This window comes from Pinus tabuliformis, chromosome X, assembly GCF_031772625.1.
Source record: "Pinus tabuliformis cultivar Carrire ecotype Pingquan chromosome X, CPIR1, whole genome shotgun sequence".
NCBI lineage: Eukaryota > Viridiplantae > Streptophyta > Pinopsida > Pinales > Pinaceae > Pinus > Pinus tabuliformis.
The window spans coordinates 1,322,679,347-1,322,706,953 of NC_142308.1; the positions used below are offsets into that span (position 1 = coordinate 1,322,679,347).

A 27,607-nucleotide genomic window follows, 5' to 3' on the forward strand; every position below is an offset into this window, starting at 1 on the left:
ATTTTGGCTTTGAAAAGGTTCAGGCATGGTTCAATCATTTATCGGGTCCGCCTTTCGGGTCGCAATGCATGTCTTAACAGGCCAATCCTCTGTTTCTTTTATATTTGAGAAATACACGCAAAAATGCGCCCAAAACCAATGAAAATGGCCCAGCGCGGACCTGAAATTTTAATAAAAATCATTTATAGTCCCATCAGGTCCAGCTTATCGGATCGGAGGCATGTCATATGTAAAGGCCCCGATCATTAGAAAACGCCGATAGCGAAATCACCCCGGACCCGATAATTCATCAAAAATAACTTATAGCGCCATCGGGTCCGGGCTTATCGCATCGCAAACATAAACATTGAAAAGGCCTTGCCCCCTTTGAAAGCGTCGATGCGATATCAGCGATCGCTGCGGACCCGAAATAATATAAAATGCAGCGTTGTATGGCCGTCGGGTCCGGCCCATCGGATCGGAGACTCCTTTGTCGCTGCCACTGCCCGCCTCCTCTGATTGCGATATGCCGACGCGATCTGGACCGTTGATCGGCCAGATCCAACGACTGAGATCAATGCGGATCCTTAAGCCTGTAACTTTGATTTTTACATGTTTTGGAGTGTTTTTGCCTCCCGATAGTGTATTTGTGTTCTCCCAAGGGCTTTCCTTTCTGATCATAAACACACAGCCATTCTGAACTTTGGCCCTCCAACTACTGAAGTTTGTAGCAGAGCTAACACTGGCTCCTTCTGGGGATGAGATCCTCCCTGTGAGGTCTCAAGAACCTGCAGATCAATGCCTTCATACAAAAACAGCTATATAAAAAAAAACACTTGCCTAGTGTCCATTGGGCATGGAGTCAACTAAGCATACAACATAAAACTGTAAAAGAACTTGATTACAAACATAAAAAGCCTGAAAACTTAAACTTCAAAATTTGCCCATTTGCAGGGCAACCAAACTATTTCTCCTGCTCTCAGCCCGGTTCATCATAGATCAGCAGGATTTGATTGATTTGATCCTCTACCTCAAAGAGTTTAGGACATTTGAACTTGACAGGTAGGTAGGGATCAAATTTCACTCCCTTTCTGTGTATTTTCCTCCTCAGATGTTCTTCATGGGAGCCTTTGTATACCAGCTGAATATTCGTTTCTGGTGTATACTTGTCTGTGTTATTTGTGGTCTGCACAACTAATATGAATGGTGAACCATAGTGTTCTTGTGCAGGGGACACAGAAACATCATCTGCTCTAGCATCTTTCATAGAACAATCCTCATCCAAGGAGGAGTCCCATGACTGCGCATTTTCTTCCTCTGTCATCTGGCAAGCTGCCCTTTCAATTTGTGTGGGGACCCACTGAGCAGGGATTAAAACATCAAAACTGAGGTGATCAGTCTCAGCCTTGAGCACTGAATTATGTTCTGCCTCAGTGTTCAAGGAGCAACTTAGAGGGCTTTTCACTAGAACAGACGGAGGGACAAAAGATGATGGGGAGCTTTCTTCTCCCTTCTTGATTACTGGGCTGGGGACCAAAGCAGGCTGTAAAATTGGTAGATCTGCATAGCCATGTGAAGACGAGCTGGCTTCGAGCTCAAATTCTTGGAGGAAGGGACCTGCTGCTGACTGCTTCTGCTGATAAGCTTGTTGTACTGCAGGTACAACAAACTGACAAGCAGTGCCTCTGGATAGTGCTTCTTCATAAGCAGCTCGGGTTAAGAAGGGGGCACCTTCTAAAACATGGACCTCCTCCTCTTCAAACAACTCTTCTTTCATAACTCTATTTTGTAAAAGGGGCCTTACTCCTTCATCTTCATTTGTAACTCTGTTTCTATGCAAAATCTGCGCATGCTCATGTGTTCGTCTACATGGATCTGGAGTTGGAAAAGAACTGGAACAATGAGCTCCTGCTTCTTCAAAACGCTGCTCAGCCTTTAATTTAGAAACATCAGAGGTCAAAAGCTCGATCATCCTAGCTAATTTATCAATCTCAAGCTCTGAGGATGACGAGGATTCACCTCCCTGACTTCTGCATTCATCATCACCTTCAAGTCTTTCTGCAGCCATAATATTTGCTTCTACTTCAAAGGTTGCAGCTTGCATATCAGCCAAAGAAGTACATCTTCGTTCTCTTAATAGTAGGCAGAAACTAGAATTGAAGGCATTAGAATAAGTAATCATGGCAGAAGTAGGGGTGGGTTTTATTTCTGCTGGCATTCTGCTGTACAAATGATTGAATCTGATATTGAAATCAAACAACGGCTCACCATCTTCTCTCTGCAAGTTCCCAAATTCATCATGATAGAAGAGCAGATCTTTATTATTTCCCCAGTGCTTTAAAAATACATCATCTAAAGCATCAACGTCTGCAATGGACCTAGGGGGTAAATCTCTAAACCATTTTCTAGCCTCCCCATCTAGGCTTTGGACAAAAACCCTCATCCAGACATCCTCTTCATTGATATCTAGGTTATCAGCGTAACAATAGAAAGATTCGAGGTGCTCTTCAGCTGATACTCCTTCTGCACCAGTAAACTTAGGCATATATTCCATATAATCTCCTACAGGCATGGCATTCAAAGGGGTAGGCAAAACTAAGGGCCCATACCTAGCAGCAACTATTCTTTCTATCTTTGTAAGAGCTTGCTGGCTTGCCATGACTGAGGTAAGGTAAAAAGATACTGGTGGACTGAGTAGAATGAATCAATGAATGGAATGGCAGAAACAGAGGAATATAATGGACAACATGGAGCTTCTTTCAACTGAGGTCCGAAAGGGAAATGAATAACAAGGAGCTGTATGAATCTCTGAAGGTGAACTTCACTAACAGAGACACATAAAAATTCTTTAAGGCTTACCTGATCCTGATGCTCCCTTCCACAAAGTTTTTTCTGCTTATCGATCCTCTCAGGATCAGGCACTGGCCAGCTAGTGATTTCTGAAGATTTCTCCGAGCATGCTTCACGAACTAGACCAGAACTTCAATGTGGAGTCGCCAAAGGATGGCCTTCCTCCAGTGGAGTCGCCAGACAGATGATTACAACCAACGTCTGTGTTCAAACCTTGTCTGTCATCAAAGCTTGAAGCTGTGTCGTCTCCCAGGGAAGCTGAGCTTCGATTCTCCTCTCCCCGGCAACGGCGCCATTTAATGTTATCACCCCAAGAAACTCACCTAGGTTGCATATCGGTGATGCTCGGGAACATTACAAATTCAACCAAATATAGTTGGATAAATGGTGGATGAATGGAACAAATGCTGCATATTCAAGCCAGATAACCACTTCTACTATGATTGACCCCAGACATGGGTGAACACCCCCAGACTACAAGGCTTTTAACCACCTATTACTCACAGTTTGAGGATAAGGTGATAATGGAGAAGACTGACCACACCAGCGAAAGCACAGGACCCTGTGATGGCCGGCTGCAACCAGTTAAGAGGTCTGTAAATCTAGTTTCTAATGCACAGACAGGATGACAGCTCTCTATGCATTAAACAACAGAAACCTGCACACATGTTCTATGATACATGCTAAATCCTAACACAGAGGTGGGATGACAGCCCCTCTGATGCTAAACATTCACAGCAATAGAACAAATGCAAACAGGCACAGCCTGGAACAAGAAAGAGAAGTGGAAAGTGAGCAATAAACAGCAAAAGAAGCTTGTATTAGCTGGAAATGAAGACCAGACGTTGCAGGTTACAAAGTAGTTACAATCTCCAGAAGTTGAACCTTACAACAGGGTTCTCTTCTTCTAACCCTCATCAATCGATTACATCTCTGTTCTGGGTATATATGGTGTTACATTACAAAATATCTCTGCTACCCATGCGTCGAGGAGCCCATAAATGGTCATCAACCGCATTTACATTTAGAAATGGGCTGCTGATACAAATCTGGCTGTGCTGTAATTGGATTTGACCTTTCTGTTGATCTGCAGTCCTCCTTGGAACAGGTGGCGTGAAATACCAAAGGAACCATAACCATTGAATGCTCTGCATTGATAATCGGTGTCCTGCTTCCTCCTCGGCCATACTGTTGATTAAATGCAGTCGCTGAACAATAAAATGGCTCAATCATGACGGTTTGCTTATAATCAGTGAAAACGCTGCCCAAACTGTTCATTCCCGCCCATCATTGCTTCAATTTTGGCTTTGAAAAGGTTCAAGCATGGTTCAATCATTTATCGGGTCCGCCCTTTCGGGTCGCAATGCATGTCTTAACAGGCCAATCCTCTATTTCTTTTATATTTGAGAAATACACGCAAAAATGCGCCCAAAACCAATGAAAATGGCCCAGCGTGGACCTGAAATTTTAATAAAAATCATTTATAGTCCCATCGGTCCGACTTATCGGATCGGAGGCATGTCATATGTAAAGGCCTCGATCATTAGAAAACGTCGATAGCGAAATCACCCCGGACCCGATAATTCATCAAAAATAACTTATAGCGCCATCGGGTCCGGGCTTATTGCATCGCAAACATAAACATTGAAAAGGCCTTGCCCCCTTTGAAAGCGCCGATGCGATATCAGTGGTCGCTGTGGACCCGAAATAATATAAAATGCAGCGTTGTATAGCCGTCGGGTCCGGCCCATCGGATCGGAGACTCCTTTGTCGCTGCCACTGCCCGCCTCCTCCGATTGCAATATGCTGACCCGATCTGGACCGTTGATCGGCCAGATCCAACGACTGAGATCAATGCGGATCCTTAAGCCTGTAACTTTGATTTTTACATGTTTTGGAGTGTTTTTGCCTCCCGATAGTGTATTTGTGTTCTCCCAAGGGCTTTCCTTTCTGATCATAAACACACAGCCGTTCTGAACTTTGGCCCTCCAACTGCTGAAGTTTGTAGCAGAGCTAACAATACCCATTAATATTTTAATTTTCCTAAGATTAGACTTAGGAACCCCATTAAAAATATTAATTATTTTAATATCTCTCCAAAAGGGTAGAATTTCCCCAAACCATTTCTGGGTTTTGGAGATCTTATGTGCCTTAGCCTCTCCACCAATTTTCATGGCTAGAACACATCTGATGCTACCACAAATCAACACTCCCTCTTAACGAGTAATGTACTCTAATAATGCTCCACCACTAAGACATCACACTAATCCTTCCACACCGGTACCTGTGCTAATGCTTGGCCTGCTGCCCAACATCCACTGCACTGTTGCTCCCTGTACTGCTGCCAATGACTATGCCACTTCCACTGCTACATCTGTACTGCATCTCCCTCTCAACATGTTGCCCATGTTGCCCATAACACTGCCACTGCTAACTGCTGCACTGCAACTCAGTTACCGAGAAGTAAGGAACTGATCTACCCAAATTCTGACATCCTAGTCAGTTTGGAAGCCTCCTGATGCTAAGGCTACCTTTGCTGCTATCCTGCACTCCCTCTGCTGCCTTTGAGCGGCTACAAACACCTTTGTGCCTCTCGCATTAACCACCTTTGTGCCTCTCGCACTGCTGCAACCCCCACTGCGTTGCTACAGACCTCTGCACTCTAGCATTGCCTTATCGCTCCATCGCATCTTGCTTCTACCCGACCTCTGTCAACCTGCTACTATCGTTAAGGGCTCCCGTAGTCGGACATGATCCAAGAGTTTGGGCACCTCAAGGATCCTACCCCTCATCTTCTGTAGTCCTCTTGACTACAGCTCGATGTCACCCCACTTCTTCTCTAGAGGTGCATGAGCACTCATGGCACAGTGGTCATGCAGTCTTAACTCATATACAGATCATCAACTGAAATACTGAAACAAACACACAAGGGACACCGTTATTTGCGGACAATCGTCCTCAGAAATCCCAATGCGGGAAAACCGGTGCAACAGTTCTGAGGGTTTTATTATTATGCAGATTTCTTGAGTACAACTAGGCTATCGAAAATGGCTCACCCAACAGAGATTGTTACACGGCAGTAATACCTCTTCTTGGAGACAGATATTCAGCCTCTCAGCTCTAGTCTGCCCCATGAAAATCCTTCTGGAACTTCTCCTAGGCTTTGCGTCAGCCCTGCTAGCCTCGGCATAGCTCTTCAACGCTCTACGTCGACCTTTTGGATCTCTGTGTCAGCTCTCTGGCCTTCTGTGTTATCCACACAGGCCCCTCAGCCTTTGCGCTGTCCCCAACTACCTCTGCGCAATGCCCAGCTACCTCTGCGTAGCTCCTGCTGCCTCTGCGTCAACCTCTTCAGTCACTGCGCTGACCCTCAGGCACTATCCTTGCCTCTTTGCTATGTACTCACTGCCCCTCGCAGTAATAGATCATTTGTTTGAATTTCCTCAACAAGCCCTGCTCTAGAAAATCAAACTAACTAATCAATCTTGGTGTATCTCCAACTAACCCTCAAGCCTCCTCTTATACTTTTCATGTTGACTCTTCAACAGCCGAGATTAATTCTCTAATCAACGGATAAGATTAGATTTGGCTTGATCCATGTCATTTAGAACATTCTCACCTAGTTTTATATTAATACCCATTAATATTTTAATTTTCCTAAGTTTAGATTTAGGAACCCCATTAAAAATATTAATTATTTTAATATCTCTCCAACCAGGTGGAATTTCTCCAAACCATTTCTAGGTCTTGGAGATCTTATGTGCCTTAGCCTCTCCACCAATTTTCATGGCTAGAGCACATCCCATGCTACCACAAATCAACAGAAAATACCTTCGTCAACACGGGAATCAAACTTGCCCAATTTTTGGTCCTCTTTTGATGTAGCATTTACTTCCAAATATTTTGAGGTATTTGATGTTAGCTGGTCTGCCTTTCCATAGTTCGTACGAAGCCATGTTACAATTATTCCTGAGCAGGGCTCTGTTTATAATGAATACGACAGTATCAAATTCTTGAACCCAGAATTTATTGTCTAAGTTTGAGTCTTTGAACATGGTTCTAGCCATTTCCTGTACGGTTTTGTTTTTTTATTTCAGCTACTCCATTCTGCTGTGGTGTTCTGGCTGTTGAGAATTTCCTTTTTATTCCATGTTCATCACAGTATTGCTGAAATGCTTTGGACGTGAATTCTCTGCCATTATCTAATCTTAGACATTTGATCTTCAAATTGGTTTCATTTTCGACCAATTCCTTGCAGATTTTGAAACATTCGAATGCCTCAGACTTTTTCTTCAGGAAAATGATGGTTGTTATTCTGGTGTAATCATCTATCCTTAGCATAAAGTATAATTCACCATCTAAACCTTTTGTTCTCATAGGACCACATAGTTCAGTATGTATTGATTCCCATGGACGTGACGCAAAATGATCCTTTCTCTTGAACTCGACTTTTTTCCGTTTGTCGTGCTGACAAGATTCACATATCGTATTGGTAGGTTTTGAGATTTTTTGCATTTCTCTAACTACTTCCTTTTTTGTTGATCTTGACCAAATTGTCGAAATTTATATGTCCCATTTGTTTGTGCCATAACCAGGTCTCGTCTTCTTTTGCCAAGAAACACCCTTTAGGTGTCTCATCCAAAATATATATGTCGTTTGGAGCTCTGCTTGCTGTAGCCACAATTTTACCAAACTTACCTTTCCTGATTTCACATTTCTTCGAGTTGAATAACATCGTGTGTCCTTGATCGCACATCTGTCCAACACTGAGCAGATTGTGATTCATATTTTCAACCAGCAACACATCCTTGTTGTACCTACGTTTCTACCACGCTTCTCCTTCAAACTTCGTTGATGTTCCCAGTTCCCTTCACGCAGCACTAGCCCTGCGTATTCTCTCAATTCCAAGCATTTCCACCCATTCACACTCTCCCCTCAACCTATAGTCACTTCATCGATACCCTATCTGCGTCCTATGCATGTTTTTCTGAGCTGCCAAACCCTGCTTCACTCCAAAACCTGTGTCCTCAGCCCGCTCTAATCTTCCGCAGCCTTACGTCCCACACAAATATGCTCTTTAGAAGCTTCAGCTATCACCGTTCCAATCGAGCTGCCCATCCTCGTCCCTTCACGTTGCTCTTCACTCTTATCTACGTCCAGTCCACCTGCGTTTTCTCCCTCATCCATTTCTCAGCTGTCTTTCCTTTCATCGCCGTCAGGCCTGCAAACGCTCCAAACAATAAATGAAATTTCGATTTTTTCTAGTAGTCATATGATTTAACGTTGTTATTCGCATATTTCCATTTCATTGTTTGGGTTAGCGTTTGATTTTTCTTTTAAAGTTAGTGTTAAGTTTAGATTAGATTTAAGTTTTAATTTTTTTTAGTTCTTAGTTTAGTTTAGTTTAGGGTTTGATTTTGAATTAGATGTTAATTTAGAATCTAAATTTAGAATTTAAAAAAAATATATATATATATATATATATATATATATATAAAATAAAAATAAAAAAATATTTAAAATAAAAGAATTCGACTTTCATTTTCATATAGAGATTAAGTATTGATTTCTTTTAGGCTTTTTGATTTTGTTTTGTTTTGATCTTAATTTCAAAAAAATCATAAAACATAAAATTTCCTTTATGGTTTCAAGTTAGATTTTAATTTAGAATTTTAATTTTGTTTTAGTTTAGAAAAATAAATAAATAAATAAAATAAAAAATAAAATTTTGAAAAAGCTTAGCTAAAAAGTGAAAAATCATTTTGGTGTCTTTTGTGGTATTTTTCTATGGCTAAATGCACTTAATGTTTATTTTGAAGTTAGCTATGTGAAAGTGGTAACTGGTCAGCATTTAAATTTTATGATCATTTAAAGCATTTAATTTTTCTTGAAGTTTAATTGCTGGATCATCATTAAAGCATTGTGAATTTACTGGATATCTTGCATTTCTTGGGTTATTTGATGATAAATGTTTGTTTTATATGGTTCATATTTCTGCAACATCTAATCATTTAATCATTAACTCCATAAGGCACTGGTCCATTAATTTCTAAATCAATTAAGTGCTTGTTTCCCCTCGTATCTCCCAACCCAACTGGTCCACAGTTGGTCATCCATTGTCCCATAGGGTCTACCCCCCTTAGCCGCGGGAGACAGGCTTAAACAGAGAGATCGGGGATCAGGGTGATAGCCCCCGATCTGAGCGTTGTCGTGACAATCTGTGCAACAACAAGTAGCTCACTCTTGAACGTGACACTCTTTGCGTCATGTTGGGTTGGGACATACTCCTTTGCATCGTTGACCTTCCTGGGTTTGGGCCATTCATTTTTGCCTTCCATTTGATCTCTGCCACGTCATTATGACCACCAGATCCCATGGATCCAAAAGCTGCCAAACTTCCAGTTGTGTCACCGATATGTTCAAGAGTTGTCCTTCTGCAGTTACACTTACCTCTGATTCTCTGTATCATCCAAAATCATTTTGCATCCTCTCGTCTCGCGTCAATGATGTGGGATTCATTATGGCCCTCCTTCGACACAGTCGCTTTCCGTCGACTTCAACTCATTATCCGGGAAGTTGACCGAGAGACTCCCTTCCAGTACCTTAGAGCTTGCATGCCCTAATGGCAAGTTCTTCGCACTCGACAACAAGTTTACATCATTGGCTTTCAATCGAGTGATTTCATGGGTGTTCGACTTCAATTCCTGTATTCACATTCCGTGAATTGTGCTGATAGTACCTTGAGGACCATTGTCATTATTGGTGGTTTCTCTCGCGCTTGTTAACAATTTACATCATTGACTGGTAATCAAGCGACTTTCTAGCATGTTCGACGTCAACACATCTATTTGCATGCTAGGTTTTGTACTTTGATCGAGTCATGTTGGAGCGCAAGACCTTAGACTCAGATCACAAAAGTTCAGGTTTCGAAGTGATGTGACATGGTTATGATGATATGAATGTCTCTTTCAGATGGTTGGCTGCGACCATACCTTGGTTTCGTTATGATCCTCTTTGACGGATGGTTGCACCCATACCTGGATCCATTTACATGATCATTCTCTGGATGGTTGCATCCATGCCACAATTCATGTACCATTTGACGGAGATCTCAGTTTATGTATATGTATCTATACTTGCTTGCAGTTTTTCCGACGCAGACTACGGTTCCCCACACTGATTTATAAAGCATTTCATCCCTCACTCCAGCTCGGCGTTCACGCTTTAGGGGGCATCTATTATACAGCATTTTGTCACTGTCCCTGTACTCCCTATTCCTTGATCCCGGAGGACCTCTACAGTGAACCCCTCATGCTTTGCCTTCATGAAGAAACTCCCATTGTATCCCTCTTCATGAGCAAATCATTTCCCTTTTGCACCATTTCCCCTGAAACTTCTGTTTTTCCCAGTTTACAAGACCGACACTAATCACCTTTGTCTCCCCCACGCCAATGTGCAGAGATTAGCACTACTCCTCGCGCCGACCGGAGTGACTGAGCGGTGTTTCAATTGCGTCGGTCCTGTTATGGAAAGTTTTTTAAATTAGAGCCGAAGCTTCCAGCTCTAGAAGCTTCATAACGAAACTCTGGTAAATGGTTTGGCCGGATGGGGTCGAGGATGACAGTTTGGGCTCCTTTCCCCTATAATGATGGAACTACCTCAAGAGATAAGTGCTTCTCCCATGAGAAGAGGATCCATCTCCCATCCATATTTCCTATATAAACCTCCCTTCTTCCCAAGCACAAATTAGTTGCAGTGGTAGTCACAGTTTTTGGCTGATTGTGAGTGTTATAGTTGCAAAGTGTTGATGTTATTTTGGAGTAGACAAGCAAGCTATTACTAGTTGTAGTTATCTAGTTGTGTGTGGGAGAGTGTGTTTTGGTTTGGAGTGAAGCCTAAAGGGAAGAGCTTTAAAACTATTGTTGTTTGAAGCCATCATGGAATGCTAGCAGAAGTGTGTGAACCTGGTCTTGTCAGAGGAAGACTGCAACGTCAAGACGAATGGTTGTAACCTCTCTTTGATATTAATATATGCAACTATCGATTGATTTCCTACATGTTTTGTAATATTACATATCCATGTCTTAATGTTTCTTGACTCGTTAAGTAGGTTGAATTGCAATTTGTCTATTATTATGTTTATGTGTTGTTGTTGTTTACTTGTTTCAGGAGCTTGAAGAAGGAAGCGAGAGATAGCTGAAGCGAGCAAGCGAGGACATCATCAAACAGGATAAGCAACCAAGAGGTAGGCCCTCTTGATTGATTCTAACCTAAGGAAATCTTCCATAGAATGTATCTGTTGTGGCTAGACCCATTATCGAGCTAGATGAATTCGTTCGTGTCCGCACTTATAACTTTACTTCACACATGGTGGACAACCTGCAATTAAATGAGCAAGTAGAAAGAATGGGAAAGAGTAGGAGAGGGAGGAGAAAAATACAGCAATGTCAAAAGAATGAGGGAGTTTGGGGTTTGCACTGACCTCTTTAGCTCTTGTAGATGGAAGTCCTCCAAGCTCCTCCAAGCTCCTTCAAGCTCTCCTCTCTTCCTCCTCTCTTCTCCTCTCCTCTCTTCTCCAAGCTCTCATAAAATAAAAGAGAGAAAATGAGAGATGAAAGGGTCTTTAATCCCTTCACTTCTCACCCTAACCCAAGGTGGACCCACCCCCAACAAAGAAAAAATAAATAAATAAAAAATGCCCCACTTTGTAGCCCGCACGGCAAAAACAACCGCTTGCCTGACAAAGTGGTCACGATCCATACGGATCCAACCCGGAAACACCGCGGATCGTACGGCCGATCTGCCATACGAAACGCGTTTCGGAAAACACGAAACACGGATATGGCCGTATGGTTCTAAAATGACAGGAACCGTATTTTTCAGCCTGATCCGCATTTCGGTTTTTCTGAAATGCGTTTTGGAGGGCGAATCACCCACGAATCCGTACGGATCGCGTTTCGGGCTTTTGATCAAAGGGGGGGATGTTTCCTGCAACACTGTGTCAGACATCAACAACGCAGAAGATGATGCTTCAGAGTCAGAGTAGTACGCAGCAACGTATATTGCTAGAGCACATTCCTCGCTAGGAGGGAGTGTTGATTTGGGGTAGCATCGGATCTCCTATATGCCTCAAATTTTGCAGGGAGGCTTAAGCACATTTATTCCAAAGAATCCAGAAAGCGTTTTGCGAAATTCCACCCAGAGACGATTTTATTAAAATAATTAATATTTTTTAATGGGATCCTAATTCTAAACTTAGGAAATTAAAAATATTAATGGGTATTAATCTAAATGTGGGTGTAACTTCTAGAAGAAGACGGAGATCAAGCCAAAATGATCTAAGCCTTTGATTAGGAGTTAATCTAGGTCGTTGGTTGTCCAATAGAATGATATAAGAAGGGGATTGAGGGTCATTTGGAAAACACACTAAGAGATCAAGAGATCGAATTTCTTAAGTGAGAAGTTCTCAGGATCGACGAGATTTCTTGTAGTTGAGGGGCAAGGATAGCATCCAGAGAGAGAGATCTTCTCAGCTGGAGAATCATCAACGGAGAAAGGCAGAGAGTGATCCAACAACCCAGATGCAGACACTGACGCAAGGTCACGAAGGGCCATGCAGAGGCAGTGCAGAGGGTGAGAGAGAGTCTGAGATTTTGCTGAGAGTCAGTTTCAGATGCCAGGAGCCGGGGTGCGAGACCAGGAGGCTGAGAGCAGTGACTCCGGGCAGCAAATTGAGTAGTTGGCTAGGTGACGCAGTGTCTAGAGGGGTTGACACAGAGACTGTGTGAGGACTGCACAGAGGCAGCGTAGGGCATGCTAGAGCCACCTCATCCATTGTCTGAATCAGTCGGGATTTTTCTCAGTGATTGTATGAGGTAATCTCACAAATCTTTCTGCCAGTGTTTCTCTCTGGAACTGAATAACCCTTGAGGTATTAAGAGATGTATTCAGAATTTGCTACTGCTTAATAATAATAAACCCTCAAATCTGTTGCACTTTATCCGGGGACATTTATCCAAAAATAACAATGTCAATTCTGTTGTATTTTATTTCTTGCTCAATATCTTGTTTCCGCATAATATTTAATTAAGTGAAGGTTGCAGTGTATTTTCCGTAGGAAACTGCAAGTAGTTTGTTTAAAGGAATTTAACAAATAGGAGTAATATCATCAGTTGCTGCAATAGGGATTCCGGTGTAGGAATTTTCACATCAACCCTTCGAGATATCAGTCACTATCACAACCAATCTCTGAAACTCCGTAATGTAGGCCTCTTCGCTGTTAGTCAACCTCAGATGGGCCAACTCCCTAGAATGTAACTCTGGGTCCTTCCTCTCAAACCTCTCCAACAACCTTCGGATCAACTCTTTGTAAGAAGCGATGTGTATATGTCCCAACGTGATCATCCCATGGTACCACCACTCCTTAACATCGCCCTCCAAGTGAAGAGTAGCAAACCTGATAGCATCGGTCTCCCACATGAGGTTCAGGTAGAAGTTTGTGTCTAGGTTCTCAACCCAAGCCCTGGCTGAACTCTTAGCCGACCCATCGAAGTTAGGGAGTGTGACCTTCCCTACTATCTTTTGTACCTCCTATTTAGATGGTCCCCCTCTATAGTGTGCTCCATCCCTTGTGGTACGTCTCTCCTTGAGGTGTATATACTCCCCAAAGGACATCACCCGCTTAATCCGGGCATCCAACCCCTCATACTCATCAATACCGGATGCAACTGAATTGACCAAGTCTGCAACTAGGCCTGGCTCCCTCTCCGACTCTAGATCATCCACAAAGTGAGGCATAGTGAGACGACCAGCCTGCCCACGCTGAGTGTGTGGGGGTTGATAGGTACAGCTGCCCCCTCCTGCTCTGGAACCTCCATCACCGTGGAGCTCCCCCTCGGGCCTCCCATTCATCTGCAACCCCATCACCTGCTGCATCATGTCCATCATGAGCTACCCTTGCCTCAACATCTACTGATTGGTTCTCAACAACTCCTCTAAAACCTGGTTTTGGCCCACTTGCCTGGGTTTCTCATCGTCTCCTTGGTTGTCCATCCAACCTTTGATATTTTCCACTTCAGTGTCTGAAAATGGATATGGACCTTCTTCTCTACCTCAACCCCTACCTCTACATCTACCACGGCCCATCTGGAAAACCAACCCTTGATACCTTGGTGGTATTACCTGCTCTTGTTCCCCACATTGGCCAGGAACATGCTTTGATACCACTATAATGTTCCTAAAGGAAAATTTACAATGATAACAAATACATGCAACACAATTCAACACAAAAATTTTACACCACACATCAGGGAACCAAAAATGCTCCAAACACGCCAAAAAGAGCCAATTTTATTATATAAATCCGTGGGGGTACAATGTGAAATAGAAAGTGTGCACCTGGGCTTGCACAAGGCAAGCTACAAGCCCCAGGTGGATGAACTATCAATGCCCAACTGCTGTAGGAGTTCCCCAACGAAAATCTGCACTGGCCCTTGTAATTTTGCACTGTTGGCTGTGTTGAGATCCCTATTTGACCCCTCAAAACTGCCTAGAAAATTCTGCCAAATTATTTTTGGAATCCTTGTCAAAACCCAGAAAAACCCAAAAAGGGTTTTCTCTAGTTTTGATGCTCCAAAATTGACCCCAAAATACTTGGCCCTCCTCCACAGGCAGAAAATGATAACTGTAACAGATGTTGAGTTTGCTGCACCACAAAGGCCTGGAAAATTCCCCACAATCACCTCCAATCCAACTCCAAACAACCCCAGCTCCTCAAACCCCTTCACAAGCCACCCCACAAATTGCCTCATGTAATGCCCAAAATTTCGCAATACAACAAAAATATAATTATATAAATACTCATAAACTGGAGAACAACAATGCATAAAAATGGAATCTGTACATACCTGAACTGCTAGCTGATTGCTAATTTTGCTATTGAACTGGCGATCCCGCTGCTGGTGATGTCGTGGCTATTTTGACCCAATTTTCGAGAGGCCAATACCACCCAACCAGACTGAGCAAACCTAGCTGCTCAATCCAGAAAGCTCTCCACAGAGGCTCTCTGTCCCTCCGTGCCCCGAACCCCAGACCACTTAACGCTCTTCAATTGGTAAATCCCTTCTCTCGGCTTCCTGCTGATGAATTTATCCTTCTCGTTCTCTGCTGCCCCTCTCTGGTTTTTCCCCCCCTTTCTCGGTTCCGGCCTTTGCTATTTATTTACCGGCTTGGCGGTGGCCGCCCTCCCACTTGCAGCCACCGCCTTCCACGCATTGATGGCTCTTAGATATTTCTCACTGTCCTCTGCGCTCTGCAATAAGTATTCAGCTGGTTCCGGCGCGTCTTTATTAATGGACTGGTATATATATAGATTTCTTTAGGTCAGCTTGTATTTACGTTTATAAACATTTCCTGTATACGTTATAAAGTTTTATAACTGATATTTTTTATAATTTACATTATAAATGTTATAAAGTTTTATAACTGATATTTTTCATAATTTACATTATAAATGTTATAAATTTTAAATGACATATTTTATAACGTTTCTTTATATATGTTATAAGGTTTAATGATATGTTTTGTAAATTCATATTATAAAGTCTAATTATATACTTTATAAAGTTTACAGTTTTAAAATTTTATTAATGGGTCGTTACATACATTCCCCCTTCTGAAAACTTCGTCCCGAAGTTAGAGCTTTAGGTTCAAGGTTTTAATGGACATGCCCTTTTCTATCCAGGTCCCCAAGCTATTCAAACTCATCCTATCCTCCCTAATCTCTTCTGCTCCCATCCTATCCATCCTCTACTAGAGTATGCCATGGCATCAATTTACTGACCTAACCATTCATAACACGAAGGTAACAGCGTCGGCTATACCGACCTGATTCCCAGTAGGCATCCGGCAGTCATCATCACACGTCTAGGGGAGCGTGACTCGCACAGTCCTCCCATGACTCCAGGATTCGGAGGATAAACGGTGGGTAACACCTCCACCCCTCCAGTAGAATTAGGGCTACTACCCTATCATAGAATCACTTTGAGCTTTAACTGATCTGAGGTTCTGTCATCACGTGGCCATCTCGAAAATTGGATCAATTATCTGCAATCATAGTTTATCTGCCAGTTTATCTGCAATCTTACACTTACCCATGTATTTGTAAAATGTGCATCAGCATATTCGAAATAACTTATGTATTATTTACATATGATACTACAACATAACATAATTTTGTCATTTTCTATGCATGTATTCTGACTTTTCTTTAGGATGTATTCACTTCATGTCTTCCATTTCAGTTGCTCATCTTTGACGTGCATAAATAAAACAGATTTATATTGTTTTCAATTTCTACCAGAAGTAAAATCATTTAACGGCCTTAACTTTACTTCAACATTTATAATTTAGTAAAATAATCACATATATTGTTTTGGTATCCATGTACCAGCAGGAATTAAACACATATTATTTTGGTATCCATGTACCAGCAGGAATTTAAACATACATTATGCCACAAGGTTTCATGTTTATCACTAATCATTCAAATGTTTTGGGTCTCGGACAGTGGTGAAGTAAATATATACTAAACATAGTGTAAAGTTCTTCAAAATGGACATAAACTAGGGTATCTCTGACATATGTCTTCTGTATTCTCCCAAGTTGCTGATCCAGGACTATACTTGTCCCACTGGACCTTAACTTGGTCCACCAGGCGGTTCCTCAGCTGTCGAACTCTACGTTCCAGTATACGTAACGGTTCGACCGTTATGACTCCCTCGTCCGATACCTGCAATTCTTTCCACTGGATGTTATGAGATAGATCAGCTACATAATGTCTTAATACAGAAACATGAAATACATTATGAATTCTATGCAGGTGAGGTGGCAGGGCAAGACGGTAGGCAACAGTTCCAACTCTTTCCACGACTTTAAACGGTCCTATAAATCGGGGTGACAACTTTGTCCCTTTTCCGAATCGAATAGTACTTTTATTTGGTTTGATGCGGACGAAGACCTGGTCCCCTACCTCATAATTCCTATCAGATCGGTGAGCATCAACATAACTCTTTTGTCTATCCTGTGCTTCCTTTAATCGCTGTCTAATCTGGCTGACCTGCGCTTCCATGTCATGGATTAATTCTGGTCCTATTATCACTCGATCTTCTAACCTGTCCCAACTTAACGGTGTTCTGCACGGTCTGCCATATAAAGCTTCAAATGGAGGCATCCCAATCGAACTGTGGTAACTGTTGTTGTATGCGAATTCAACCAAGGGTAAATACTTTTCCTAGTGTGATTGCTGATCCATTACATACATTCGCAACATGTCTTCAAGTACTTGATTTACTCTTTCCGTTTGCCCATCAGTCTCAGGATGGTAAGCAGTGCTTAAATTTAGCTGAGTACCTAAGGCTGTCTGCATGCACGTCCAGAATCTGGAAGTGAATCGCGAATCTCTATCGGATATAATCTTCTTAGGTACTCCATGAAATCTGATAATTTCATTTATGAATACTCGAGCCACGTCAGCAACATCATAAGTATCTCTTACTGGAATAAAATGGGTGCTTTTTGTTAATTTATCCACCACTACCAGAATGGCATTGTGTCTTTGAGAAGTAAGAGGTAGTCCAGTGATGAAATCCATAGAGATGGTCTCCCATTTAGACATAGGAATGTCGTGGGGTTGTAAGAGGCCCGCTGGGTGACAATGATCTGCCTTTACTTGCTGACATTCCATACATTTTGCAACAAATTGAGTGATATCACGCTTCATGCCTGCCCAAAAGAAGAGTTTCTTGGTATCCGCATACATTTTCCCTACTCCAGGATGAGCACAATATACTGCTTTGTGAGCTTCCCTAAGGATGGTATCTCGAAGATCTTTATCATCAGGAATGTACATCCTTCCATGGAATCGTAAGATCCCATTGCTTTCTAATTCATAACCCTCAAACTTAGATTCTTTTGCCTTAATTCCCTCAAGACTTGCCCTCACCTTTAAATACCAGCTGTCTTTTATAAGATGATCCAGTACTCGTTGTCTTAAGTCCACTTTAATGGGTATGAGAGAAAATATCCGGGGTCTCCTGCTTAAGGCATCGGCTACTACATTTTCTTTTCCCTTAATATATGATATTTCGAAGTCATATTCACTTAGGAATTCACTCCATCGCCTTTGCCTGGCATTTAAGTCTCTTTGGGTGAACAAATATTGTAGACTTTGATGGTCGCTTTTAAGTGTAAACTTTCGTCCCACCAGATAGTGTCTCCAGATCTTTAAGGCTAGCATTACAGCGGCCAATTCTAAATCGTGAGTAGCATAGAGTTCTTCATGAGGTTTTAGCTTTCTGGAAGCATAAGCTATCACTCCCTTATCCTGCATCAATACTGCACCCAGCCCTTGCTTGGATGCATCAGTAAGTCTTTGCCCATATCAGGGACTCTTAGGATTGGTGCACTGGTGAGTAGTGTGTAATGCCCAAAATTTCGCAATACAGCAAAAATATAAATACTCATAAACTGGAGAACAACAATGCATAAAAATGGAATCTGTACATACCTGAACTGCTAGCTGATTGCTGATTTTGCTATTGAACTGGCGATCCCGCTGTTGGTGATGCCGTGGCTGTTTTGACCCAATTTTCGAGAGGCCAATACCACCCAACCAGACTGAGCAAACCTAGCTGCTCAATCCAGAAAGCTCTCCACAGAGGCTCTCTGTCCCTCCGTGCCCCGAACCCCAGACCACTTAAAGCTCTTCAATTGGTAAATCCCTTCTCTCGGCTTCCTGCTGATGAATTTATCCTTCTCGTTCTCTGCTGCCCCTCTCTGGTTTTTCCCCCCCTTTCTCGGTTCCGGCCTCTGCTATTTATTTACCAACTTGGCGGTGGCCGCCCTCCCACTTGCAGCCACCGCCTTCCACGCATTGATGGCTCTTAGATATTTCTCACTGTCCTCTGCGCTCTGCAATAAGTATTCAGCTGGTTCTGGCGCGTCTTTATTAATGGACTGGTATATATATAGATTTCTTTAGGTCAGCTTGTATTTACGTTTATAAACATTTCCTGTATACGTTATAAAGTTTTATAACTGATATTTTTTATAATTTACATTATAAATGTTATAAAGTTTTATAACTGATATTTTTCATAATTTACATTATAAATGTTATAAAGTTTAAATGACATATTTTATAACGTTTCTTTATATATGTTATAAGGTTTAATGATATGTTTTGTAAATTCATATTATAAAGTCTAATTATATACTTTATAAAGTTTAATATATATATATATACATTTATAATGTTTACAGTTTTAAAATTTTATTAATGGGTCGTTACACCTCAACAAAAGACTGCGCAATTCCTAGACAGAATGACGCAGGCCCACATTAGGCAAACCATACTCCCTCCTTAGCCATATGATTTTCCCCAACTAGGGAGTGCGTATTTCTTGGAGAAGTGGCCCCCACATTCCACTAACTGATTAATTTCGGCCCCCTTGTCCTAAGTGCTTTTTCCTCCAACTAAATTAGGCCCAAAATTGACAAAAATGATAAAAAATGAAACCTTCTTAACAAAATTATTTAGGAAGGGACATTACAATGAATTAATAAAAGATAAAGAAAAACTACAGATTCTGCAACTTAAATGGGAAGCTTCATCAAGTGCAGACCTGGGAAAAGCATTAGGAGAAACAAACTCTCCAAAAGTAGAAGAACAAGAAGAGTCAAGCCAACGTATGATTCAATGTACTCCGCTCTTTCATAAAATGAAAGGAATCACAGATAGAGTGATCATTCCCATTGAGATCAAGCCTCAGGGATATAAAGCATATATCTTACATGCCCAAATAGACACTGGAGCTAGAGTATCTTTTGCCAAGTTTGGGGCTTACCATTGGGAACCAATACAGACCCAAGTCAGAGCTGTTAATGGAGAATTCCTCCCGTCTAATTAGCATGCCAAAGATTTACCAATATATATCAATGGACTAGAATTTCTGGTAGAATTTTACTGGTATGCCATTTTCATTTATTTTGCTGATAGTTTGCCCATTTTTGGCTGATTTTTCTGTCTCTTTATTATATTTTGTGATCTTTAAGTATGGAGATATTTTCCCCAGTATTTCCAATATTCTGAGCTCATGGCCTCTGACAATAAATTGTTGGTAACAATATCTCCAACATTGATGATAATAATATACATACAGGATATATCTCAGAGAGAGAGAGAGAGAATCTAGATTCTAAACACGTTGATTCAGAAGAAAGTAACTATTTAATCCATGGTTTGAGAAGAATTCTACATTGTTGGACAGATGTGACATTTTCTTTGAAAATATGTCATACCACATGTGAGTTGTTCTACATTTAACTGAAAAACAAAAGAGAAGAAACAGAAAGGAATTGTAACAGATGACCCATTGTTGACATGCATAAATTTATATGGTTGAACATGATAACAAGCATATTTTGTCTGTTTCATTTAGCAATTACCTGAAAACCAAGAAGATACCAACTACACCCTATCACATGTCCAGCCAGTAGGTATATAAGCAGGTTGATCACAAAATTAGCTTTTCCAGTTTCAAAGGCAAAACTGCCCACAGCCAAGGGAACAAATCGGATGCATCGAGGTATATACTGAAGAAGCACAGTTGCTCGAAGCAAATTCTTTGCAAAGTTGGCATTTGCCTTCCCTAAATTGAGTCTGTGAATCAGAATCCAGGTTATAATCTGCCAACCGCATGCAGCTCAATATTAGTAATCTACTAGAAATATCTAAACAAAATTCACTTGACTCTTCATTAGGAATAAAATGAAAAAAAGAAAAAAAAAATTAGCTGTTTCTGGAATTTCACTGTGTAATATGGTCGATCCATCCAACATTTCGGATGGTGACTTCATCCATCATCAGGGACCAAAGAGAGCCTTGTAAGTAAACGAGTGCTGGAGAACCCTTTATAGGAACAATTATTGGATTATAAGTCATTTGTTATAACGGTCAATTGTAATTTGTATAACGGTCAATTGTAAAAAATAATAATATATTTGACCAGCTATACTTTAAAAATTATATTTGACCAACCAGAAATTGATGAGAATGGGATATAAGAAAGCAGAAAAGTTTAATGAGGTGCAATAACATAAATTCAAATCGAATTCATATTTACTATGTTATTGCACCTCATTAAACTTTTCTGATTTCTTATATCCCATTCTCGTCAATTTCTAGTTGGTCAAATATAATTTTTAAAGTATAGCTGGTCAAATATATTATTATTTTTTACAATTGACCATTATAACAAATGACTTATAATCCAATAATTGTTCCTATAAAAGGCTCTCCAGCACTCGTTTACTTACAAGACTCTCTTTGGTCCCTGATGATGGATGGAGTCACCATCCGAAACGTTGGACAGATCGACCATATTAGACAGTGAAATTCCGGAAACAGCTAACAATATGATTAACTGTGAAAGTCCCCAATTCCTCACATGAAAAAAAAATGTTTACTGTCCACTCAAATTAATAATGTATCCCATACTTTGAATCAGTCAGCGAACAACAATGAAAATATGGTCTACCAGTTGCATGCAAGTCAAATATTCAATATTTCAACTGGAGATATCTAGACAGCATTAACTTGATGTTTCCTTTCAATACAAGGAAATGAAACTGTTTAATGTCTACTCAGATTAATTTGACAAGTTACATGTTTACATGCTTTGTTCTACAATAAAAAATCTAAAGGGTGAAATGAACAACTAATATGTTTAGGTTTACTGTAATGTCCCTGACCGCTTCGAAGGAATATGGGGTAGTTCCGCTAGCCTAATATAGTTCTCGTAGGCTAAGGAGGGGAAAAATTAACTAAGAGAATATGATTTGCCCAAGAGAAACATTACAAATGCTAAAGTGGTAAAAAGAAGGACATGTCTTAGGCTAATGAAAAATCGCTTTTAATTTATAAAATGAAAAAGCCACTAAAATGACTTGCTAAAAATAAAAGGATAAAAAGGTAGCAAAAGTGGCAAATAAGTTATAAAAAGGGGAAAATGAGAAGTCTCTCATTCTAGTATTTTGTCATTTGAGAAAAAAAATGGGACAGCTTTTGGAGACAGGTCTAGAGTTTGGAAACCCTATTTATAGATAGTCAGTTTAGGTGCTGAGACCATATACCCTATCTAGTTGGGGAGCGGAATCACTTATATTTTGCCATTGTGCTTCATTGCGTAAAAACACTTGAAAACACTTGAAGAAGATAAGGGAGGTAACAATGTTATTAGTTGATTTTATCTTCTATATTGATTTTTTCATATGTCTTGACAGGCTTAACTATCAAGTCGCGTGCCATAGAAGAATGGGACGATTTTCCAAGTATCTCTTGAGAGCCAAGGCAACCATCCATTAGTGGGTCGCATCTGCTAAAGAAGAGACCAAATCCTCATTGTTCTAACTGGATGAGTTTATCCTAGCTCAGGTGGTTGACTTTCTCTCATATTGCGGGCCAACAGTTCCATACCAAAAATCTAGGCATGTTTCCTTGTTCTGGTCAAGTTCTGCTCCAAAGGGGACTGAGTTTAAAGTGACTGTTAGCAGAGTTTATGGGCCGAATCTTTCCTTCAGTGGTTGGCCATGTTATCTTGTTTGAGGGCCCGAGTTTTGCTTCCACACAAGACTGTGTTTATCCCTGTGCAAGCTGGTCATGGTTCTGTGCTATACCAGTTGGCCAAGTTCAGTGACAAGGGGAGAAATATATCAGACTTCCAGTTGGTTGAGTTGCCAGGTATATATTGTGGGTGCGGATCAAATTCATTCATCACTGTTGTATCATTAATTTGGAGTTGAGTGTCGAGTTGTTCGTGGGTCTCTTGCTGAGGTAAAGAGGACAGATTTGAAGGACGAAGTACCCACTACTGCCTCTCCCAAAAGGAGCCACCAATACTCAAGATACTCCACACTAAATTTGCCCAGGTCCCATTGTCATTTCTCATATTGTAATCTCTGTTGTTTGAAAAGACTGAATGACAATGCACTTCCAAAATGATTATTATTGTGCTCTGAGATATATTCAGTGGTCCTAAAGTGTATACATTGTTGCTCTCAGTCAACTACAGTAGTTTATTTATTTCTGAGTTGGTTTTATATAATACATTGTTGTTTGGAAGAGTTCTGGAGCATTTGATATTACTGTGTATTCTTATTTTGATATTAAATCCAAGAAATATGCACCTACAGCAATGTGTCATTAAACTGTTTGGCTAAATGTGCCATTGAAAACTCAGTTAAATCTCAGAGATTTTAAGGGGAAATTTTGAGATATCGCAGGAGGGTATCTCATAGTAGTATGAGAGCATGTTCTTGCACAGCTGTGAGGGTCAAAGGGGCAGTTTGTAACAACAGTTGATGAGTTCTGAAAATCACCCATATGTCACTTACAAAATGAACTACAAGGTCAGAGAACCAACTTCAATTTCGGAGGAAGATCAAACTCCTGAAGCAGAAGGAGAGGCAGAATAACCACTTCAGAAGTGCAATGACCCATTTCGGTTTATAGGCAAAAGGGTATTAGCATGTATACGATGCATGCATATGATAGCTACATATGCATACATCGCATGCCTTGCACTAGTATACCTATTAAATAATTATTCAAATACCTAAATTATTTAAGAAGGCAAGTATTACCTAAAATTCGACACTCTCAAAAGATACCTATTAAATATTTCGTAATTATAAGGTTATTATATAAATTAAACACTTTCAATTCCCATAATGTAAATATGTACAAATATTCATTTTTTATATATCAAACACTTGACATATCTATATCGATAACTATTCATTTATTCTACTATTATAAATTAAAGTTATGTATTAATATTCATTTTGTTTAAATATTATAATTTTAAAAAATGAATTAAAGGTTAAACTTATCAACCACTTTATTGTTGATTTTGGGTAGCATCGGATGTGCTCTAGCTCCGAAATTTTGTGGAGGGGTTAGAACACATGAGATCTCCAAGACCCATAAATCGTTTGGAGAAATTCCACTCGGATGAGGAGTTATTAAAATAATTAATATTTTTAATGGGTTCCTAAGTCTAAACTTAGGAAAATAAAAATATTAATGGGTATTAATAAAGATATGGGTGAGAAGCTTCTAAGAGACGAGGAGCGAGTCTGTTTTAACCTTAGCCGTTGATGAGAGACTTAATCTCGGTCGTTGATTCATCAATAGGAAAAGCATAAGAGAAGACTTGAGAGTCATTTGGAGACACACTAGGCAAATACTTAGTAACCCAAGGGAAATCGATTCTCAAGGAGAAGGAGTTCGATTTCAGAGGGAGAGTTGCAGGGTGAAGGACGAGAAGGGCATCAGCAGTAGTCAAAGACTAAGGAGGAGGTGACGCAGGGCATTCAAGAGACAGCGCAGAGGGAAGAGCAGGGAGACAGCACCATTGGAGACGCAGTCGTCACACAAAGTGACGCTGAAGTGGGTGAAGGGTCTCCACGATGTCAGAACTTCTCCAAGAAGATGAGAAACTTTGTCTAAGGTGTTTCTCTCAGAAGTGTCTCAGTTTTTCTGTAGAATCATTCATTGTAAAGCGATTGTTGCTGAAGATTAATAAATAAACCCTCATCTGTTGCACCGGTTTTCCCACATTGGGTTTTTCCAGGGACAATTGTCCAAAAACAACTGCATTGATGTGATTGATTCTTGTGCTTGTATATCACTGTTAGTTTCTTTATGTAATTATGTGATAACTGCAATAGAATTTATTTTAATGTTTACTGAAGGGTTTTGTAAATAACTGATTGTGAGAGATAAGTAGGTGAAATAAATCAGTTACTGCAGTAGAATTTCGTGTTAGAAATTTTCACATTTACATTAACATACCTCACCTTGAGGCAATACGTAAAACAGATGACTAATGCATAAAATTGGATGAGGGTGATGGAAGAGGGCAACGACTGCCTAAGAACAAGTATTTATCCAAGCAAATAGAGATCGAGTGAGGGGGGTGGGGGATGACAGAGAGGAAGAACTACAGAAAAGGGAAATTACAAAAAGGAGGAAATTCCATGCCACTGATAGAAGGACGTTTGAGCTCAGTTGTTCCTGAAATTTTGGGCACGGGGGCCAGAGTACTTTGGAGCTGGGCACTGAAGTTGTGCCCAGTTTGGTAGGGAGGTTTTGGTCATTTTGGTAACGGGAGCAGGAGCGAGAACCACAACAGAGTAGAGACATATTCAACCACAGAACCTCGGGTCTGTACTCAATAACAAAAATGGTGAATTCTGTACATATATTGCAGAGTAGTATATTCTAAAAATTGTATTAATTATTCCTTGTTAAATTTCCAAATTAGGGTTTCACCAATTGTTTTTAGATCTTTATTATTTTTAAAATTGTCCATCATGAACTCTGAGTCTCACAAGAAGGGTAAGATAGCCATTGGGAATAAATAAAATCAAGAGTTTAACAACTTACGAAGTGTCCTAAATGACTTGTCAAAAGAAGATTGTGGAGTTGATGAGGAACTTAGGAAGCAAATGAGGTTCCACCGGCACTCCAACAAGGGAGAAACCCAATAAGGATCCCAACAATGGTGAGGGGTCTAATAGTAGAGAAGCTAGCCATGCACGTACAATTGTACACAACCACCCCCACACATATAGTAGACCTTCTAGACCCACCATGCCACAATTCCTCAATGAAACAACAATTGAACAAGTAGAGCAGAATGACTATGAAATTCCCTTTGGGGATTATTTGGTGGAGTATAAAAGATTGGGACAAGAATTCCAAACTATAACGAGCTTCACAAATTTCTCCAACCTTCAGAGGAAGAACAAGCCTAAGGGTGTGCAAAAGGCAATGAGGCAGAATAATGAGCTCCAAAAGACACTAGGGAAAGTGTCTATTCCATGTTTTGATGGGTCATCAAAATGTTCAACTAGATCATGGGTCCAAAAGTTGGACATCTACTTTCATTTACATCAGATGACCGAGATTGACACCATTAAGTTGGCTACACTACATCTGGATGGGGAAGCCCATGAGTGGTGGTATCACGGGTTAGTGACCATGGGCATTCAAGAAATTGAATCGACTAAGGAATGTCATAGAGCATTTTTTGAACTTAAAAGATTGTTGACCAGTGCACCAATCTTACGAGTACCTATTATGGACAAAGACTTTACTGTGTGTACTGATGCATCTAGGCAAAGATTAGGTGTAGTATTAATGCAAGACAAAGGAGTAATAGCATATGCCTCAAGAAAGTTAAGGCCTCATGAAGAACTCTACACCAATCACGATTTAGAGTTAGTCGTTGTAATGCTAACTTTAAAGATATGGAGACACTATCTAGTAGGGAGAAGCTTTATGCTCAAAAGCGACCACCAAAGTTTGCAATATTTGTTTACTCAAAGAAACTTGAATGCTAGGCAAAGACGATGGAGTGAATTCGTAAGTGAGTATGACTTTGGAATATCATACATTAAAGGAAAAAAGAATGTAGTGTCAGATGTTTTAAGTAGAAGACCTCAGATATTTTCCCTCATACCTATCAAGGTAGACTTGAGGAAACGAGTACTCGAACATCTCTTGAGACACAATTGGTATTTAAAAGTAAGATCCAGGCTCCATAATAAAAATCCAAAGGAACCTAAGTTTGAGGGGTATGAACTAGAAGATGATGGAATTTTGTGATTGCATGGAAGGATGTGCATTCCTGATAATGAGGATCTCTGAAGCGCCATCCTTAAAGAAGCCCACAGAGCATTGTATTGTGAACATCATAGTATAAAGAAAATGTATGTTGATACAAAGAAACTCTTCTTTTGGGAAAGCATGAAACGAGATATTGTCTGATTCATTGCAAAATGTCTCGAATGTCAGCAAGTCAAGGTTGATCGTTGTCATCCAACAAGTCTCCTACAACCTCACAACATTCCTATGACCAAATGGGAGATAATTTCCATGGATTTTATCGCCGGGCTACCTCTTACTCCACAAAGGCATAATGCCATTCTGGTTGTGATGGATAAATTAACGAAAAGCACCCATTTGATTCTCGTAAGAGATACTTACGAAGTTACTGACATAGCTCGGAAGAGATTCGCGGTTTACTTCAAGATTCTGGACTTGTATGCAGTCAACCTTAGGAACTCAACTAAATTTAAACATAGTTTATCATCCTGAGACTGATGGACAAACTAAAAGGGTGAACCAAGTACTAGAAGATACGCTGAGGTTGTATGTTATGGATCAACAGACACACTAGGAAAAGAACTTACCCTTAATTGAATTTGCATACAATAACAATTACCACAGTTCAATCAGGATGCCTCCATTTGAAGCATTGTATGGCAGACCTTGCAGAACACCTTAAAGTTGGGTCATGTTAGAAGATCGGATAATAATGGGACTGGAATTAATTCAAGAGATGGAAGTACAGGTGAAACAAATTAGGCAACGATTGAAAGAGGCAGAAGATAGACAAAAGAGTTTTGTTGATGCTCATAGGACAGATAGGAATTATGAAGTAGGAGATCATGTTTTCGTCCGCATAAGACCAAATAAAAGCACTATCTAATTTGGAAAAAAGACAAATTTGTCACCCCGGTTTATTCAGCCATTCAAAGTCCTGGAAAAAGTTGGATCTGTCGCCTATCGTCTTGCACTGCCACCCCACTTGCATAAAGTTCATAATGTTTTTCATGTATCCATATTACAACATTACATAGCTCAAAAATC

At 40.5% G+C, this 27,607-nt stretch overlaps 1 pseudogene across 1 annotated transcript in view; it reads right to left on the bottom strand.

The window, feature by feature from the left end:
• The window catches only part of LOC149144958 (putative cyclic nucleotide-gated ion channel 20, chloroplastic), a 410,537-nt pseudogene that overhangs the window by 311,032 nt on the left and 71,898 nt on the right, over nucleotides 1-27,607 (bottom strand). The window contains exon 6 of the transcript XR_016264145.1: nucleotides 20,335-20,574. The product of XR_016264145.1 is annotated as a putative cyclic nucleotide-gated ion channel 20, chloroplastic (transcript). The remainder of the gene's footprint in view (nucleotides 1-20,334; nucleotides 20,575-27,607) is intronic.